This window comes from Biomphalaria glabrata, chromosome 8 (assembly GCF_947242115.1).
Source record: "Biomphalaria glabrata chromosome 8, xgBioGlab47.1, whole genome shotgun sequence".
Taxonomy (NCBI): Eukaryota; Metazoa; Mollusca; class Gastropoda; family Planorbidae; genus Biomphalaria; species Biomphalaria glabrata.
In genome coordinates this window covers 46,281,724-46,297,062 of record NC_074718.1, presented here as the reverse complement: position 1 = coordinate 46,297,062, position 15,339 = coordinate 46,281,724, and positions in this window count along the sequence as shown.

The following is a 15,339-nucleotide window of genomic DNA, read 5'->3' as shown; positions in this document are numbered from 1 at the left end:
ATTATATAATATATAGGGTAATTTCCTCCGCTTTTAGCAGCGGAGTCTAGACTATAATCACTATATATTTGAAAAAAAAAATTAACTTACCTGCTATGGCTATGTCACTATGTGTTGGTGTTGATATTCTATAGCCAGACAATCGCACAAGGTGCATTCAATGTTTCGATAAGCAATCACCGGGCAAACGGAAGCTGTCCAGGTTAGCAGTAACTGAGTAAGCACCAAGAACACTTACTAAACACGAGCTTCGATGCTAATTTGTTAATTAGCTAAATCTAAACGGGATAAATATGCAGTGGCAGTGGTTATCAAACTGTTATAGTAACTTCGTAGACCAAAAAAATAAATGTTTTCCCCATAATAGTCAGAAGTTTTCCGTCAGAAAGTCATTCTCATGTATGAACATGTGAGAGGAGGGGCTGTAAATGTAGGCACAAGCTATAATATTGTCATAAATACGACCATTCTCTTGGGTAGAAATTCGTATAACTATAGAAATCAAACTTTTCCGGCTTCAAACTTGTATTAAAAGGCTAATGTTAATTTAATAGATGATAGGCTATATATATATATATATAATCACGTTAGGCTTTATTGGTGAAGAGAATAATGGAGTAACGTTATTTTATATTAATCCCATTTAGCCTCTTTTATTTGACATGCATATATTTTGTTAAAAAGTTTAAATTGAATTAAAGGTGAGGGTATAGGCCTATAGTGCGCGGGTCTTGCATTTTCGTAAACCCGTCATAAATATAAATATATGGTCTACAAGGGTGGCTGCCTTGTCGTGCGTTATGCGCGCTGGACTGTCGTTAGGACTTGTCGAAGGTCCCGGGTTGATACCCTGCCCACTGCCATCCCCGTCGTCCTGCGGGAGGTTTGGATTAGGTAGTAAATCAAAATTTTCTTTAACTCTGAAGTAACATCAGGAACATTTTTTTTTAAAATTACAAACAATCTCATCTGCATACCTACTATATAATTTTATACAAATGATGTCACCTACGTACATTAACACATTTTAACAGCGTAGCCTACTTCAATTTATGGAAGAAGTCTACAATTTTACAATGCTACAACTTATAATGTAACCTACATTGTAGTCCAACTTATGGGAGTAGCATACGAATATTCGATGTTAGGATATAATTTAAGGAAGTAGCCTACATAGGCTTATATACAATGTTAGGCCCTCACCTCACGGAGGTAGCCGACAAAGATAGGGCTACATTATTAGGCCTACAATTTACGGAGGCAGCCAACAAAAATAGGGCTACAATGTTAAGCCCACAACTTACCAAGGTAGCCGACAAAGATAGGGCTACATTATTAGGCCTACAACTTACGGAGGTAGCCAACAAAAATAGGTCTACAATGTTAAGTCCACAACTTAGGGAGGTAGCCCACAAAGATAGGGCTACATTATTAGGCCTACAATTTACGGAGGTAGCCAACAAAAATAGGGCTACAATGTTAAGTCCACAACTTACGGAGGTAGCCCACAAAGATAGGGCTACATTATTAGGCCTACAATTTACGGAGGTAGCCAACAAAAATAGGGCTACAATGTTTAGCCCACAACTTACGGAGGTAGCCCACAAAGATAGGGCTACAATGTTACAGCCTTATCAGCCTTTCACTTCAAATTTTCTCTCCCAATATGCCCATATTACTTAATGCGGCGACCCCCAACCGTAAAAATCATAAGCCTAAGTAGCTGTGCTTTTGATAATGTTCTAAAACAGTTCATTTGATGTAAATATTTGATATGCGTTGCCATGTTTTAGGTTTCAACATGAAACAATTGTCATTGTAGTCTTGAAATAAATAGTTCTGATTATGATTAAATTATAAATAAATAAAATTGCATCTTTGTGACATGCATTTATTTAAATTCTATTTCTTATTCGGGAGACTCGGTGGCTGAGCGGTAAGGCGGTAATCCTGTGTTTGAATCCCGATGAAGACTAGGATTTTTAACTCGGGGATCTTTGGGCGCCTCTAAGTCCACCCAGCTCTAATGTGTAGGGCCCACCTGATATTAGTTGGGGAAAGTAAATGCGGTTGGTCGTTGTGCTAGCCACATGACACCCTCGTTAACCGTGGGTCACATAATCAAATACTCTCCACAGACCGCAACGGAAACTTTTACTTTTTAACTTATTTCGTATTCACCATTTTTGTGGTGCAGACTTATGTGATTATTTTTTTAAGCATGACGTAGCATTTGCAGTATTAGAATCTATATTTTCAATGGTCTTTGACGACCCCTGGCGAATCGTTAATCGACCCCCAAGGGGGTCGTGACCCACAGGTTGAGTGTCACAGTCTCGGTTGATTTTGCCTGCTATATGTTCACCTCGGGTCAAGAAGGTGAAAGACACGTGAAACCTCTGATATTGAAAGAAGAAGTAAGAATGACTAAATTAACTTTTAGTCAGTAGTAACCTTAAGTCAGTTGAGTAGGGCAGTCACTTGAAGACAGTAGTAACTTTTAGTCAGTTGAGTCGTTTATGGGACTTGAGACAGTACACGTATTTTGATAGTTATTTTCTGTACTTAGAGCTGAGTTATTTTCTCTACTTAGAGCTGAGTTATTTTCTGTACTTAGAGCTGGATACATATTATTGAAGTTAATTGTTACCCGCTGTGATGCGGACGTGATTTGTTAGTAAAGTATAATATATACACCTGCTCTTGAGGACTTAGTATATTGGATATATTTGGTACCGCTGTTACGCAGACGTAACTAGGCCTATATTTCTATGCATTTGATCATTTTTGTAACTACTATGAAGTGCATAATATTGTCATTGGATAAACGTTATGTCTCGTCTGCTACAATTCGGATTCTAGTCAATCCACGGAACTATACCATTTGTGTTTGTTACGTGTCAAGTGTGACTCCAGGCAGCACGAACCCAGCATTCTACAGCATTCGCGACACATTGATTGTGTGATACAAGTTTCTACATCTTAATGACCAGTCTTTTGTGTAATACTAATACCACGTCAAAAGACCAGTTACATTGAGAACCTCGGCTCTAGATGGAAAACAAAAAGTATGTTGGCGCTGCCCTTTGTCACTTTTTAGTGGGCTTGGGGGGGGGGACACTGCTTCTGAGTTGTAAAGAGCTTTCTCCTGGCGACGGTAGAGCAAGTTAAAATAAGCCAGAAGTAGGAGGAGACACTGACCGATAATGTGAAGAACAATCGAGGCTGCATATTAATTTGTATGTGGGGGTGGGGGATCATCGTTTTGACTGTTGCAACGCAATAAATACTAAGACTAAGACTGCTTCATTGATCCATATGGAAATTTGGACTCTTTTCTCATATATAGACAACACAACAGAAACATACTCATAAATAAATAGAACAGACACAACATAAAGAGTTCATTCAGCGATTACACACAGGCATTTTGGTCCTATTCATGTTTCCTGATCAACGACTGGCGTTGATATAGTCTTACCGAGTAAGGTACGGACGAGTTTTTGTACCGCTCTGTTCTTGTCATGATTGACAGTAGTAGCCCACTTCGCGACCACTTCTGATGGAGCGGGTGGCTTCCAAGATTTTTCCGATTTTTCTTAGACTTTTCTGTTCATGAAGTTCATTCAAATATGGTCATGTAGGCGGGGTAGAAATGGCCATGGCGGCTATGTTGAAATGCTTTCTTGAAAAGAATGTTTTGAATTGATTTTGTTGCTGGTCCTATTTAGAAGATGAAGGGACGTCTCTTAATTTTCTGTTTTTAAATTTCAGATTTTAATTTACACTCTTTGTTCTTTTTTTTTAAATTCACAAATATGTCCCCCCTTCCCCAATCTTTATATTTTATTATTTATATTTATTTTATATTTATTAATTATTAATTTTCAGATCAATAGATATCGCTAATAATATAATATCGAATCTATATTTCTAAAACATAACAAAACATTGACCATTCTTTAAAAAGTAAAATAAGATGATTTTTGACAGATAGCCTACTTAAGGAACTGCAGTCCATATAATGTAAAATATGGATAGCTGCCTGCCAGTGCCTGGTCTTATGGTATGCGCCTCGGACTGTCGTTACGATGGTTCGTGTTTGAACCCTTCCGCCGTACAGTAAATTTGACTATGGTGTAATTATTTCTGAAAAAAATAAAAATAATCCGAAACTCGAAAGACAAAAAAGAAATTACAGTTTCTCCTATTGTTGTGTTTTGGACTTTGATTATATACCAGTAGGCTACAATACAAAAAAAAAGTAATCGGATGGACTCTCTAAAATGAACACACAATGAACATTAAAAGCAGACCTAATTGATTTGATAAAATGTTACTTACACGTAGATAGCAAAATCACTGAACCCAGAAAGGTCTTCATTTTCCAAATCATTTTGTTGAGTCTGCTGCTCTTATAGTCCTAAATGTGAAAATGCGAAATAGGCTTGTAGACTTTCTTTCACGATATAAAGCTTGATATTTTCCAATACAGTAGACTGCCTTTACGAAAGTTTTATTGCAATTTTCTGCCACAAACTGATATTAAATTAGAAACTAGACAGTTTGTAGTTGCGTCCTTTGAAAAAGAAAAAAGGAATGTCCCAAAAGAAAACAAAATAGAATCGTCAATTTCACACATTAAATTCACGTAAGCTGCTTCCGAGATTCTTTTGTTTGGTAATCCTATGCGAATCAGATTAAAGAACCTATTTTTTTTTATTCGCCACATCACCCGTGAGACAAAAGTCAAAGGTCAGTATGATGAAGATGATCACTATGAGCTTGATGGTGAAATAAGACTCCGACAGAACTTTTCAATAAATCCCTATACTAATGACAAAATGAAAGCAAATCAGTGTTACAAAACAAAGTCACGAAACTGTCACTAAAGAATATATAAAGCAACACAATTTGATTCTCTGCGATCACATCGACTGCAAGTTCCGTGAGTGCCCTCCTTTTTTTTTTGTCACCTGCCTGGCGCACGCTGAACAGTGCGAGTAGACCTAATTAAATCACAAATTTAATGCAGTAAGTCCCTGTCTCTCTCCCCCCCCCCCTTTCTCTCTCTCTCTCTTTATATAGATAGATAGATAGATAGATATAGATATAGATAGATATAGATATAGATAGATATAGGAAAGATAGATAGATAGATAGATAGATAGATAGATAGATAGATAGAATGATATATAGATAGATAGAATGATAGATAGATAGATAGATAGATAGATAGATAGATAGATAGATAGATAGATAGATAGCATGAGGCCTCGAAATGATAAGGTCCAATGTTTGTCTTCCTAGAAGTGAACAAAATCTGCTGTTTAACCAGTAACTGGCGTTCAACTAGTAACTCTGACGTTTAACCAGTAACTGGCGTTCAACTAGTAACTCTGACGTTTAACCAGTAACTGGCGTTCAACTAGTAACTGACGTTTAACCAGTAACTGGAGTTCAACTAGTAACTAACGTTTAACGAGTAACTGGCGTTCAACTAGTAACTGACGTTTAACCAGTAACTGGAGTTCAACTAGTAACTAACGTTTAACGAGTAACTGGCGTTCAACTAGTAACTGACGTTTATCCAGTAACTGGCGTTCAACTAGTAACTCTGACGTTTAACCAGTAACTGGCGTTCAACTAGTAACTGACGTTTATCCAGTAACTGGCGTTCAACTAGTAACTCTGCTGTTTAACCAGTAACTGGCGTTCAACTAGTAACTGACGTTTATCCAGTAACTGGCGTTCAACTAGTAACTCTGACGTTTAACCAGTAACTGGCGTTCAACTAGTAACTCTGCTGTTTAACCAGTAACTGGCGTTCAACTAGTAACTGACGTTTATCCAGTAACTGGCGTTCAACTAGTAACTCTGACGTTTAACCAGTAACTGGCGTTCAACTAGTAACTCTGCTGTTTAACCAGTAACTGGCGTTCAACTAGTAACTGACGTTTATCCAGTAACTGGCGTTCAACTAGTAACTCTGACGTTTAACCAGTAACTGGCGTTCAACTAGTAACTCTGCTGTTTAACCAGTAACTGGCGTTCAACTAGTAACTCTGACGTTTAACCAGTAACTGGCGTTCAACTAGTAACTCTGCTGTTTAACCAGTAACTGGCGTTCAACTAGTAACTGACGTTTATCCAGTAACTGGCGTTCAACTAGTAACTGACGTTTATCCAGTAACTGGCGTTCAACTTGTAACTAACGTTTATCCAGTAACTGGCGTTCAACTAGTAACTTACGTTTATCCAGTAACTGGCGTTCAACTAGTAACTCTGACGTTTAACCAGTAACTGGCGTTCAACTTGTAACTGACGTTTAACCAGTAACTGGCGTTCAACTTGTAACTGACGTTTATCCAGTAACTGGCGTTCAACTAGTAACTGACGTTTATCCAGTAACTGGCGTTCAACTAGTAACTCTGACGTTTAACCAGTAACTGGCGTTCAACTAGTAACTGACGTTTATCCAGTAACTGGCGTTCAACTAGTAACTCTGACGTTTAACCAGTAACTGGCGTTCAACTAGTAACTCTGACGTTTAACCAGTAACACTCATCAAAGAACAACGTTTACCTACAAGATTTGTGTTCTGTCCAATTTGTTGACGTTTTTAATTCAACTTAAAATTGTCCTATCTAACGAATTCTAAAGTAATTATTACTTATATGGTTATCTTTCTCTTGTTAAAGGCTGACTCGGAACTTATGCTCTCAGCGAGAGCATCAAAGATTATGTGATGATATATATATACAAGAGAAATTAGCTGCATTACTGTAACACTTCACTGTCTCTCGTGTTGTTATGTTTTGTAGTTTTCTCTAATAGAAAGCCCTTTGTGTACATTATCCTCGTCATCCCCTGGCAATCAAATCATTAAATAAGAACAATCTGGTATAAACTTGTTACATGTAAATTATGAGTGAGTCTGGTGTGAATGTACACTTTGGTTTCTTATAGTTATTTATTTTTTGTTTGGTGTAATGCACAAATTGTAAGACAAATTTCCATACGGACAATAAAGATTATTATTATGTTAGAAATGAACGAGTAGTCATTCCCTGGCGCTGCCAGGGTCGAGTTTCGCTAAAGAGAAACAAAATTCATCGTAGTCCCTTTAACAGTTTCCACCGAGGAATTTTTTGGTGATGTGGCAGGTCTGCAGAAGTACCGCCCTCTGACAGGCAACGAGAATGTTATTATTATTATTATTATTGATATGCCAATAGATCGTAGACAGGTAAGGACTGTGGTTCTGCACAAAGTAAACTAATTGACCTCGATTTTGAATAAGCTTCTTGCTGCAAGATATATTTCAGTCTTTTCCATTTTTTACGAATTTTCGTTTACACTACAGCCGTGTCTCATTATAGTCCTGCAGGAGTGTTAAGCATGCTCTCTATCATTTCGTATTAGTTCAACGGAGACAACCCTGTTTCATCCTATTGTCTCTCTATTCGTGAGTTGTCCACCTTATTAAGTCATAAATCGTTTTCTTCCGCTGGATGTCTCCTGTCCCCTGTGGCGTAGCTAGAGTGGGATGAGAAGGAGGGGGGAGAATTTGAAAATTCCCCCGGGCCTCACTTGAGGGGGCCCCCAAATTAGTGGGTTTTTTTACATTAAAAAATAAATATTACGCAAAATGAAGGGGCCCCCAAAGAGGCCAAGCCCCCCGGAACCCCAAACAATGGAAAATTCCTAGCTACGCCTCTGACTGTCCTGATTGAATGCATTGATATTTGTTATTATGTCATTCACACTAAATTTTTGTTGGTTTTCAACACGTCCACCTTGTTAAATGTTGCCTCATTTATAGATAGATTGTTTCGTTTGCCTAAAGCTCTCGGGTTATCTTTTTAAGGCGCTTTCACCAGTTTGGCCGGTGCATCTCCGGGTTTTCGTCAGTGAGTCTTCCAAGGGCTTTTCACTTCAAGAACTGAACAATTATAGACCTACACTTTTTAAACTAAAATATACATATTAATTATTGTTTAAAGGGAAAGTGAGATTAAATTTATAAGAACTGTTTCTTTCTTCTAAAATATAACATGCTTTTAGATATAATCATTCATAAGTGGATCTTAAAGCTTTTGAAAAATTGTAGGGGGCTTCCACAAAATCTTGCCCTGGGGCCTCCACGTACTTAAATCCGGCCCTGGCTCCACCCGGTGCAGACAAAGACTTAATTTGAACTGGGGTCTATGTAGGCCTAAGTTATTTTTTCGTCCTCCGTGCATGCCTTTGGAAGGGGCTTTTCTTTGGGACTCTAATTTCTCTCCAGCGGCCTGTTCCCTGCTTTCATCTAAGCTAGTGAAGGCGAACATCATCATGGCACCCGATAGGCCTTTACAGCGCTTCAGCTCCCCTAGGGTTACGTCTAAAAGAGGACGGAAAGAAGGCCGAATATAAATATATATATTGTTGTAAACCTGGTGGTGACACAGATGGGGGTAGTGCTGTGTGTTTTTAGCCTAACCAAATCGCCCCAGTCCAGCGCAGGACGATCGGTCAACTGTGACCAGTGACAGTACACGCCAGTTCGGCAACGACCTGTGTGTAAATATTACGCACGCAAGTCTCGGCTATTGTGATCATTCTGAGTGGTCAAGAACGTTCCATTCGATTCTAGAAGGCCAGTAGAGACATTATATAGGAGCGAGTGTGTCAGAAAGACGAGACTTCACGTTACCTCGCTATGTGACCAGTACGAGGCGAGAACCAGCACGGTGTGTGAAGTCAGGCGGAGCAAGACTAGGTTTTTGTAAAGACAGTGTTAATGTTGTTGCCAACTGTACAGTGTTTGTAATGTATTTGCAATTAAACCGACTGATACTTTGGAGCCCTGAGTTGTGAGGTTCTTTAAGTTCGTTGTGTCGTGTGGTGCAGTTAGAAGAGAGCCTGGATAGTAGGAGAGATACGTAACAATATATAAATTGAAATTGTATTGATGAAACATGACTATCATTGGCTGTAAAAATAAAATTGTATAGCTCTTAACTCTTTCTCTCCGTAATTATTTTTCTCGTTCCGATAGTAGGCCTATTATTCTTTTCCCTCATTTGTAATTCACTATCCTGCTATGATTAAACTTCAATATTTGTTTGTATGTTATGTATCAGTAATGAATCAGTCATTTTATAAAAATCAAACGGGAGTTGTAACTATAGCTATGCACGTTTCATAAGATCTCTAGATTCATTTTACGTATTTCAATGTAATATCAATATATTGCAACCTTTCCAGACCTTGCGACAAATAGTCGTCTGTTTCTGTGACTGACAATTAATGAACGATGATGTCATGTGGTCAGCACAACGACCAACTGCCTTTACTTTACCCATCTACTTTAAGTATCACATAATTCTAAATCATTTTTCATTGAGATTCGAACCCGATACCCCTCGGTTCAGAAATCAAGCGCTTTACTACTTGGCCACATCAACCCTAACCCCAACCCCTTAGATCAATAGGCTATATCTAAATTGAAATCTACTTAGTAGGCCTATCTAATAATAGTTGTGATTATTTTAAGGTCTTATTTTTAAAAAAGCAATAATTAAAAACCTTTATGCCCATTATGGCAATGAATTTGTCAGGGATTAATCATTTATTTAAAAAAAAAACGAGAGTTAATCGCTTGCCCGGTAAGCATGCTACGAACCATCCCAAATATATGCCCATGAATGCTTATAGTTCAACGGCTACAATGGGCGATGCATATATTATCTTGTATATTACAGAAGTTAACTTTAAAAAAAAAGAAGATAATTATATCCTACGCATCTCTTGTGTCAATCTAGTCATGCATGTTAATCAATGACTTAAACTCTGCCAAGTCGTTGGTTTTCTGGCTGATTCAGGTAACCCATTCTATTCTTTAATGGCACAAGGAAAGAAGGAGCACTTGTACAAATTTGTTCTAGCGTACGGAATAAGAAATGTGCCTCTATCTTTGTGTCTTTCTGAGTATTTATATCAGGTTTTCTTTTTCTATGTGTAAGTTCCGGTTTAGTGTTTTATGTATTATAGATACTTTACGTTTTATTCTTCTGTCCTGAAGTGTCCCTAAGTTTAGTGATTTTACTAATGGTGTTACTCTAATCAAACTAGAAGGGACGCAATACCAACTCATTCTCAAGGATGACCATTCTTTGTAATCCGTTTTTGGTGGTCGGTGTTGATAGGTTGTCTGCTGTACAGGAGAAATTCAGAGGAATACTAGAGGTTGATCTCAGAAAGCTCCAGTACGATGATTCATTTAGTAACTGAAGCCAGATAAAAATGATACCCCAGGATGTGACAGCCAAACCCAATAGAGACTGGTTTGATGAGAACAAGGTGGAAATTTAAGAGTTGCTAAAGAAAGAGCACAACTGCTATCGTTCTGTTCTTGCAAACCCTAATGACAATGCAGCCATATCTCTTAATAAAGCTTCTTGTAACACAGCAGTTAAAGTTAAAGGCTAACATTATCGACAGATGACCAACTCCACTAGATGACTTCCTTCTGCATATTTTCAACACACTCGTCACTTCCCGCAAGTCCCCTAACTCTCCGATACCCAACACTTGACCGTGTGTCACGGTTGACCACACATAGTAACCGTGTCACAACACTACTTCAGATGGTGCATTACTTTTCATTAGAAAACGTTTGAATATGACGTAACGCCAAAAAATCACCTTTCTTAACCCTTATGCCCCCTTTGTAAGAAATCGTAACAAGACTCAATCCCCCAATCCCCCCGGTAGAGTAACAAGAAAATTTTAATTTTACAAAAGGCATATTTATTATCATTTTTCCAATCAAATTTTTCATCATTGTATGGATAGAAATGATGGAAAAAGTATCGACTTTTGGCACTTTGATGACGTATTCAGTTTTATTTTACTGTAAATTTACATCGGGCGTCCGACGAAAACCCCTGAAGTATTTTTGTCATTAATGTTGTTTTGAAACAAGTAATATTGGCTTTCCACGACAGTCGAACGTATGAAAACTAGGACCCGCGAAAGATAAGGGGCCTGTTATTTCATTTAAATATTTTTTTTGTTTTGTTACGTTACAAATCTTCAAACTCCTCCCTCCCTTGTAGCAAATCTTCAAACTCCTCCTCCCTCCCTTGTAACAAATCTTCAAACTCATCCACTCTCCCTTGTAACAAATCTTCAAACTCATCCACTCTCCATTGTAACAAATCTTCAAACTTCTCTCTCCCTTGTAACAAATTTTCAAACTCCTCCCTCCCTCCCTCCCTTGTAACAAATCTTCAAACTTCTCCTCTCTCCCTTGTAACAAATCTTCAACTCCTCCCACCCTTCCTTGTAACAAATCTTCAAACTCCTTCCTCTCTCCCTACCTTGTAACAAATCTTCAAACTCATCCACTCTCCATTGTAACAAATCTTCAAACTTCTCTCTCCCTTGTAACAAATTTTCAAACTCCTCCCTCCCTCCCTCCCTTGTAGCAAATCTTCAAACTCCTCCTCCCTCCCTTGTAACAAATCTTCAAACTCATCCACTCTCCCTTGTAACAAATCTTCAAACTCATCCACTCTCCATTGTAACAAATCTTCAAACTTCTCTCTCCCTTGTAACAAATTTTCAAACTCCTCCCTCCCTCCCTCCCTTGTAACAAATCTTCAAAATCCTCCTCTCTCCCTTGTAACAAATTTTCAAACTCCTCCCTCCCTCCCTCCCTTGTAAAAAATCTTCAAAATCCTCCTCTCTCCCTTGTAACAAATCTTCAAACTTCTCCTCTCTCCCTTGTAACAAATCTTCAAACTTCTCTCTCCCTTGTAACAAATTTTCAAACTCCTCCCTCCCTCCCTCCCTTGTAACAAATCTTCAAAATCCTCCTCTCTCCCTTGTAACAAATTTTCAAACTCCTCCCTCCCTCCCTCCCTTGTAACAAATCTTCAAAATCCTCCTCTCTCCCTTGTAACAAATCTTCAAACTTCTCCTCTCTCCCTTGTAACAAATCTTCAACTCATCCCACCCTTCCTTGTAACAAATCTTCAAACTCCTTCCTCTCTCCCTACCTTGTAACAAATCTTCAAACTCATCCACTCTCCCTTGTAACAAATCTTCAAACTTCTCTTTCCCTTGTAACAAATTTTCAAACTCCTCCCTCCCTCCCTCCCTTCTAACAAATCTTCAAACTCTTTATTCAGTATTTACTTTCACTTAGAATAACACACAAGACAAGCAGGCTAACGCATCCAGGTCCAGACTATATAATACTGTTGAGCAGTCAAGGTTTTTGAGAAGTTATATATAGTTCATGATCATTTACACTGTTCATTATAATATACCCGCTGGAGTTCATCGATTATTAAGTCATAGTCACAGATATAGGAGCATAAGCGAGTAGTCAAAACAACACCAGTTTTTGATGTTCATTACAAAGATAGAAGATATCAAATTTTTCTTAGTTAATGACTTGTTGGTGCGTTTACCCTAAATTAATGCGGTAAACTGGCCCAGGTTTTAAGAGAGTTTGACTCTTACCGGCTGGACATCCTTGGGATCTGCGAGATGCGGTGGACATCAAGTGGACAAATAATCACTGACTGCAAGGAACACACTGGTGGTGTAGGAATCATCTTGTCTACAAAAGCTGCTTCAGCGTTGATTGCTTGGAAGCCAGTCAGTGACCGCATCATTACAGCTTGACTCCAAACAAACCAAATTAAAATCACTATCATCCAAGCTTATGCCTCTACAGAGGATGCAGAAGATACCATCAAAGATGATTTCTATAATAAACTTCAAACCACACTTGAAACACCCACTCATGACCTAATTCTACTGATGGGAGACTTTAACGCCAAAATCAATCCCAACTTAGAATACAGCAGTTTTTAAAATCATTTTAATAGATGCAACGCCATGACTCTGTTTCGTAATGGTGGCAATATCCACAAAATATAAAGTAATAATTGTAAGTTCTGACCTAGGGAAGACATATGCACTCTGGATATTGCTATTTAGTGCATGATATTAATTAGTCAAATCATAATATTATTATAGTAATTTTATACTTGTGGTTGAGGGACACGTGCTGATAGATGGGAATCCAGTTCGAATCCAATGGAGACTAGTAATTTAATTAGATTTTTAAAACTCGATCTAAGTTGTGTTGCCTTATTCTTTTTACAATAATGGTTATAATGGATATGTAGCCGAACATTAGAGTCAATAAGTGGATCAAGTTCAAAACCCGATGTAGCCCAAGTATTTAATAAGTAAAAAGAAAGTTCTCTTTTCAGATCTTGCGGTTGATGGTCATCTGTTTATGTGGCCCATGGTTAACGAGCGTATCATGTGGCCAGCACAACGACCAACCGCCTTTACTTTTCCTCAACTAATCTCAGGTACCTATTAGAGCTGGGTGGACTCAGAGGCGCCCAATGATCCCGAAATAAAAAAATTCCCAGTCTACACCAAGATTCGAACTCGGGACCCCTGGTTCGGAGACCAAGCGCTTTACCAGTCTATTTAAATACTTAAATAGTATTTAAAAAACACTTATAATATGTTGTCATGATAACATTGACGTCAACAGCATTTCAGCTTCCCAGCACAGGACAAAGATTCATCTCTGTAACAGGTTCAGTTCAACTTCATATAACAACGTTCAGGTTAACACAATGATCTTTTAACCAAGAAGAATGGTCACCATCAACGAGGATAACAATGTTCAGGGCGTTCAGGGCAGCACCAGAACCCACAGTATCAAAATATAACGCCAAAACTGAAACCCTATAGAAAACAAATAACAGGGAACCTTGAAAGTAACTTCTCATCTAAAACTACAAATACAAATACGAACGATACCATATTAAATAATATTTATAATAAGAAATAAAACTCACCCTAAACAGGGGTCACAGAGTCCTATCAAGAATAACTTCAAGCAGTGGCGTAGCTGGGGGGGGGGGGGGAGGGGGGAGAAGAATAGCTTACAGATCAAGCATAAGATGGCGTATCAGCACCAAATGCCAATGAAGAAAAAGTCCACCCAATGTTCAGAACCGCTGATCTATAAAGACATATATCTATTTGTTTCTTTATAATGGGATGTTGTTTGCATACTTTTTATATGTCCTTTTATTTACACACTATCAGAAAGTTGAAGGTCCAAGCAAGTACACCATCAATGTAAGAAAGAAATGTAAATATCTGATCATAAATCTAGTTCTGTCAATGAAAAGGACATCAAGGGCGTATCGGTAAACAAAGTCTGTCAATGAAAAGGGCATCAAGGGCGTATCGGTAAACAAGGTCTGTCAATGAAAAGGGCATGAAGGGCGTATCGGTAAACAAGGTCTGTCAATGAAAAGGACATCAAGGGCGTATCGGTAAACAAGGTCTGTCAATGAAAAGGGCATCAAGGGCGTATCGGTAAACAAGGTCTGTCAATGAAAAGGGCATGAAGGGCGTATCGGTAAACAAGGTCTGTCAATGAAAAGGGCATGAAGGGCGTATCGGTAAACAAGGTCTGTCAATGAAAAGGGCATGAAGGGCGTATCGGTAAACAAGGTCTGTCAATGAAAAGGACATCAAGGGCGTATCGGTAAACAAGGTCTGTCAATGAAAAGGGCATCAAGGGCGTATCGGTAAACAAGGTCTGTCAATGAAAAGGGCATGAAGGGCGTATCGGTAAACAAGGTCTGTCAATGAAAAGAGCATGAAGGGCGTATCGGTAAACAAGGTCTGTCAATGAAAAGGGCATCAAGGGCGTATCGGTAAACAAGGTCTGTCAATGAAAAGGGCATGAAGGGCGTATCGGTAAACAAGGTCTGTCAATGAAAAGGGCATGAAGGGCGTATCGGTAAACAAGGTCTGTCAATGAAAAGGGCATCAAGGGCGTATCGGTAAACAAGGTCTGTCAATGAAAAGGGCATGAAAGGCGTATCGATAAACAAGGTCTGTCAATGAAAAGGGCATGAAGGGCGTATCGGTAAACAAGGTCTGTCAATGAAAAGAGCATGAAGGGCGTATCGGTAAACAAGGTCTGTCAATGAAAAGGACATCAAGGCCGTATCGGTAAACAAGGTCTGTCAATGAAAAGGGCATGAATGGCGTATCGATAAACAAGGTCTGTCAATGAAAAGGGCATGAAGGGCGTATCGGTAAACAAACAGTTGTAACCCAGTCCCAGGCATGCCCATGGTGTGTCGTGTGAAATGCGAAATGTCCTATCTCGATGGTACCGAGTTGTCACTCTGCCCGCGACCAGAAATAGGAGTGAATAATGTATACTATAAAGCAGAAAGTGAAGCGTATGTATGTATGTATGTATGTATGTATGTATGTATGTATGTA